We start from the raw sequence: 6,567 nt of genomic DNA, 5'->3' as shown, positions 1-6,567 counted from the left end.
TTCAGCGGACAGTTTGACGGACAAAGTCTTTCGGAAATTCCGAAAAACTGTCCGCTGAAACTGTGTTTGAGCGGACAGTCCGCCCGTGTGTAGGCTACTTTCGAAATGAGCAAACTGTTCCCGCTCGGAGGGAAGTCTGCTCATTTCGAGGTAGGCGGGGCCCGCGACGGAGACGTCGCGGGCTCCGCCGCCTGGAATGGGCTTAAAGGGGAACCCCAACGCCGAAAAAAATCGGCGTGGGGGTTCCCCCAAAGTCCACAACAGACCCTTGTCCGAGCACGCTACCCGGCCGGCCAGGAAAGGGGGGCGAGCGAGCGCGCCCCCCCTCCTGAGCCGTACCAGGCCGCGTGCCCTCAACATGGGGGGTGCCTTGGGGAAGGGGGGGCCGCGCGACGGAGACGTCGCTCTCTCCGGCCGGAATGCCAGAGCCGCGCTGTGCGGTCACTTATATAGTGACAATGGGGCGGTGTCACATGGTATATGTCACATGGGTTGGTCACATGGGTTGATGTCACATGGGGACTATGACATCGTAAGGGGGCGGGGTCACCATGTGACCAACCCATGTGACATATACCATGTGACACCGCCCCATTGTCACTATATAAGTGACCGCACAGCGCGGCTCTGGCATTCCGGCCGGAGAGAGCGACGTGTCAACATCTCCTGGAGAAGAAGAAGAAGAACAAGAAGAAGAACAAGAACGGAAGGCGGCGACAGAAGAACGGAAGGCGGCGGCGGTGACGGCGGCGACAGAAGACCGGGCCACCGCCTGTAAAAGAGCTACAAGAAGGCACGGTGGCCCGGCAGAAGAACCGAAGAGGGGGACAAGACCCCCGAAGTCGGGAGAAGAGGCCGGCGGCGGGGGGGAAGAAAGCCGGACTCCTCCGCTAGTAAAAGAGCTACACGAAGATAGCGGAGGAGTCCGGCGAGAAGACCCCCGAAGACGGAAGACCCCCGGAGCTGTGCAATAAAATATTTTTTCTCTGTGTTGTGTTTTTTTTTGTACTTTATTTCACAGGTGAATGGGTAGGGGTACATTGTACCCCATACTCATTCACATAGGGTGGGGGGCCGGTATCCGGGGGCCCCCTTCTTAAAGGGGGCTCCCGGATTCCGATAAGCCCCCCGCCCGCAGACCCCGACAACCAACGGCCAGGGTTGTCGGGAAGAGGCCCTTGTCCTCATCAACATGGGGACAAGGTGCTTTGGGGTGGGGGGGCCGCGCGGCCCCCCCTTCCCCAAGGCACCCCCCATGTTGAGGGCACGCGGCCTGGTACGGCTCAGGAGGGGGGGCGCGCTCGCTCGCCCCCCTTTCCTGGCCGGCCGGGTAGCGTGCTCGGACAAGGGTCTGTTGTGGACTTTGGGGGAACCCCCACGCCGATTTTTTTCGGCGTTGGGGTTCCCCTTTAAGCCCATTCCAGGCGGCGGAGCCCGCGACGTCTCCTTCGCGGGCCCCGCCTACCTGTACACGCGCTCGAAATGGGCGGATTTGCCTCCGCCTTACGTGGGCGAGTCCGTTCATTTCAAAAGTTGAGCGAACTGTTTGGCAAACAGTTCGCTGAAACAGTCCGCTCGTGTGTGGGCAAGTCCGCTCATGCAAATTTTGAGCGGACTGTTTGCCGAAACTGTTTGACAAACAAAGTTGGGCGAACAGTCCGCCCGTGTGTACGCGGCCTTAGAATTAGCAAACGTTATGTACCTCGGGAAAGTAATGGGGCAGGCTGAGGACAGTAATGTGAAGGGAAGGCATTTACCAGAAAAGATCTCCCTGTATTTGTGCAGTATATCTGACAATATTATTTTTATGTTGCTTTTTTTTGGGGGTGGCCCAAAAAAACCCCATCAAAATAATATTTTTGCTCAACATACACTAAAATCATTATTAGTGCACACAAACACAACATACAGACTTCTGTGACGCGATCTACACACACCGGCAGGCTCCAGCCTGGATTTTTAGCGGGTTGCTCCATCCCCGCAGTCATGGCGGTTGGCGTCTCCCCATGGTTTTCCTTGACACAGTAATGGGGGGTTCTCAGGACAGAAATGGGGGGGTAGCTTAGGACATTAAAGGGGGGGACTGAAGACAGTAATGTAGGGGTTAAAGCACAGTTATGGAGGGGACTAAGGACAGTAAGGGGGGGGGCTCACAACAATAATGGGACTTAGGACAGCAATGAGGGGCCAAGTACATTAATAGGGTCACTAAGGACAGTAATGAGGCGGCTCAGGGCAGTAATGGGAAGGGGCCTCAGGACAGTAATGGAGGGCTGAGGACATTAATGGGGTCGCTAAAGGACATGAATGGGGTTACTGAGGATTGTAATGGGGGAGATAAGGATTATAATGGGGGGCTCAGGACAGTAATGTGAGGTCGGGCTCAGGACAGTAAAGGGGGGCTGATGACAAGAATGTGAGGGGGACTGAAGGCATTTACAAGAAAACATCCCCCTGTATTTGTGCAGCATATCTGATAATATTATTTTTATGGGGTCTTTTTTTTTGGGGGGGGGGTTGGGCCCAAAAAAAAACAATCATCAAAATAGTATTTTTGCTCAACATACACTAAAATCATTATTAGTGCACACAAACACAACATACAGACTTCTGTGACGCTATCTACACACACCGCCAGGCTCCAGCTTGGATTTTTAGCGGGTTGTTCCATCCCTGCAGCCATGGCGGTGGGCATCTCCCCATGGTTTTCCTTGGTCCGGACACAGTAATAGGGGAGACTGAGGACAGTAATGGGGGGTGGGGGGGGGCTGAAGACACTAATGGAGGGGTGCCCAGGACAGAAATGGGGGGTACCTTAGGGCATTAATGATAAAGATCTATTGTGGACCAAAGCAATTTGTACGCTGGTCAACACATCGCCACTATTGCCCAGTCCTCCCTTGCCAGAGATTGGAAACCAATTACGGTTTCCGAATTTAAGCTCCATATATGCTGAAGCATGGGGGCAGCAGGGGTGGAGGAGCGATTTGCTCCTACCTTTTGGGGCGGATGCCCCCAAGCTTCGGCATACATATATTTTAGGCACAGATTGCGTTACAAAATGTTTTATTTTACTTTGTTTACTATGTTTTTTTTTTGTATTTGCAGGTATGGTATGTCTTACTGTTATACTGTAATGCTACTTTGTTTTATTGTTAACCATCATTTGCTTAGCAGGTACGCCATTCAGTTTCAGCGCGGATTTACTTATCTTGACAGCAACAGCGTTTGCTCCCACGATACATAAAGCCATGACTCAAACGCTGTCGGAGGTGATTTCACCACCACAGTTAAAAAAAAAGAGCATATATGTCGAAGCATGGGGGCAGCAGGGGTGGAGGAGCGATTTGCTCCTAACTTTTGGGGCGGATGCCCCCCTGCTTCGACATATTTAAATGGTATATGTATGTCCATCATTAGAAGTGGGTGGATGAAGGGAGGTATTCTAATGGTGGGCATACACACCGATCAATCTCTTTTTTTCGTTCAGCCCTCAGGCTGCATGAAAAAAAAAGATTACAATATATGCCCAACAAGGTACTGGTATATTGCTGGACTCTGATGTTTAGGTATCATCTTGGTATCATTCTTTTCAGCCAGTGGTCAACTTTCATGTAAAAGCAATCCTAGTGGCTAATTAGCCTCTAGACTGCCTTTCCAAGCAGAGGGAGGGAATGACCCCCCCCCCCCCCCCACTGTCTTCCATGTTTTTCTCTGGCTCTCCTGTCCCAACAGGGAACCTGAGAATGCAGCTGGTGATTCGGCCAGGTGACCATAGAGCTGATCAGAGACCAGAATGGCTTCAGTCATCTTTATGGCCTAAGAAACCGGAAGCTACGAGCATTTCATGACTGAGATTTCGCTGGATGTAAACAGCCCTTGGCACTCGTGGCAGGTATCATGGCAAGTGGAAAATACACAACTTGTGGCAGGTGATGTAGCAAGTGGACAATACACAACTTGTGGCAGGTGACGTGGCAAGTGGACAATGACATACAGCATATGTACTTGCCTTGCGATCGACATCCGTGACTTCTTCAATCAGGCATGCTGACAACTTCATTGATGTGATAAATATAAATGAAATAAGATGTGTGTGTTTTTTAGCACTGGTACACTGCAAGTATGAGAAGTTGATGTGACAGATATATATAAGTAAGTAACTAACCATCTTCCAAAATTTCTAATTCAAATAGAAAAGATTAGAAAAAAATATAACTTAAAAGAATTAAATAGAAAGAATATACAACCTTCTTCTGAAATTCAAATTTCAAATAGAATAAATTTGAATTTCGAATAGTATGAATTCAAATTTTTAAATTAATTAATTTTAAATTTGGATAGAAAAGATTATAATAAAATAGAAAATAGACTAGAAAAACTATAGAACAGAACAGAATAGACTACATTATATTTTATTCTGTTCTGTTCTATTGTTTTTCTAGTCTATTCTTTTATATTCTATTAAAATCTTTTCTATTAAAATCGAAATCATTATATACTAAATTTGAATTTCAGAAGATGGTTTTATATATATATATATATATATATATATATATATATATATATATTTCCGATTCGAATTTCGTATAGAATGAATTAGAATTTGAATAGAAAAGATTAGAATAGAAATAGAGAATAGACTAGAACAATAGAACAGAATAGAATATAGATACTATCTATTTCATTTAAAAAAATTTTGACGATTACCATTTGTTTTAATAAGATCAATAAGATCGCCTGCAGACTATTAGCATCTATTTCATTTTTTGCAGATCTCCTGCAGACTATTAGTATCTATTTCGTTTTTTCAACAGATCTCCTGCAGACTATTAGCTTCTATTTCATTTTTTTGCAGATCTCCTGCAGACTATTAGTATCTATTTTGTTTTCTCACCAGATCTCCTGTAGACTATTAGCATCTATTTATTTTTTTAGCAGATCTCTTGTAGACTATTAACAGCCATTTCACTTCTTTTTTTTGCAGATCTCCTGCAGACTGTTATAATCAAATTCGAATTTCAGAAGATGGTTGTATATTCTTTCTATTTTATTCTATTAAATTATATATTTTTTCTATTTTGTTCTAATCTTTTCTATTTGAATTAGAAATTTTGGAAGATGGTTAGTTACTTACTTATATATATCTGTCACATTAACTTTTCATACTTGTCATTGTCCACTTGCCACAAGTTGTGTATTGTATTTGTCCACTTGCCACGTCACCTGCCACAAGTTGTGTATTGTCCACTTGCCACGACACCTGCCACGAGTGCCATGTGACCTGCCACGAGTGCCATGTGACCTACCACGAGTGCCACGTGACCTGACACGAGTGCCATGTGACCGGCCACGAGTGCCATGTGACCGGCCACGAGTGCCACATGGCCAAGTTGTGGATTGTCCACTTGCCACGTCACCTGCCACCAAGTGACCCCAGATATGGGCAATATGCCAAGTACTTTTCTGCAGCAGAGAATGACATTTTGCGACCTGAGTTTGGGGCCACGTATCTCGGGGCCACTTATAGCGAGAAACTCCCAAATTAGGTATGCAAACACAGTAGAACTAGCACCAAGTTACCCCGAGATACATGGCCCTAAAGTCGGGTCGCAAAATATTTTCGAATCTGGTTGAAATAGTTTCCAATGCGGTTGAAATAATTTCGAATCATGTTGAAATCATTTCGAATACGGTACAAAAATTTTCGAATTTGGTTGAAATATTTTCGAATGCAACCGATTTTTCGAATTCAGTAGAAAACGAAACTAAATCCGAAAACGAATTTAACTAAACTAAATTAATTAATTAACGAATTAAAACGAAACAAAACTAAACAATTTTTTTCCTTTTGCACATGTCTATCACAAATCCCCCCAGCTCTTCTCATCACAAATCCTGCCAGCTCTCCTCTCATCACAAATCCCTCCAGCTCTCCTCACAACGGAAATCACCCCAGCTCTCCTCACAACGGAAATCACCCCAGCTCTCCTCACATCACAAATCACCCCAGCTCTCCTCACATCATAAATCACCCCAGCTCTCTTCTCATCACAAATCAATCCAGCTCTCTTCTCATCACAAATCAACCCAGCTCTCTTCTCATCACAAATCAACCCAGCTCTCTTCTCATCACAAATCAACCCAGCTCTCTTCTCATCACAAATCAACCCAGCTCTCTTCTCATCACAAATCAACCCAGCTCTCTTCTCATCACAAATCAACCCAGCTCTCTTCTCATCACAAATCCCCTCAGCTCTCTTCTCATCACCAATCCCCCCCCCCCCGCTCTCCTCTCATAAAAGTGAGGGATGAGGCATAACATGTCCCCACACCCACCACATATGGGATCATGAGAGACTAATGTTTAATGTAAAGTTTTATTAATAAATAAATACATAAATAAATAAATAATACTTACCTGAGTTTAGTTTAAAGTAAATAGCAGTTATCCAATAAACGGTCCCCTGGCACGAGCAGGTACCTATATATAGTGGTGTGAAAAAGTGTTTGCCCCCTTCCTCATTTCCTGTTCCTTTGCATGTTTGTCACACTTAAGTGTTTCGG

Source organism: Lithobates pipiens, unplaced genomic scaffold (assembly GCF_037356315.1).
Source record: "Lithobates pipiens isolate NorthernLeopardFrog02 unplaced genomic scaffold, aLitPip1_a1.2 Scaffold_16, whole genome shotgun sequence".
In the NCBI taxonomy this organism is placed as follows: domain Eukaryota; kingdom Metazoa; phylum Chordata; class Amphibia; order Anura; family Ranidae; genus Lithobates; species Lithobates pipiens.
This window is presented reverse-complemented; position numbering follows the sequence as displayed.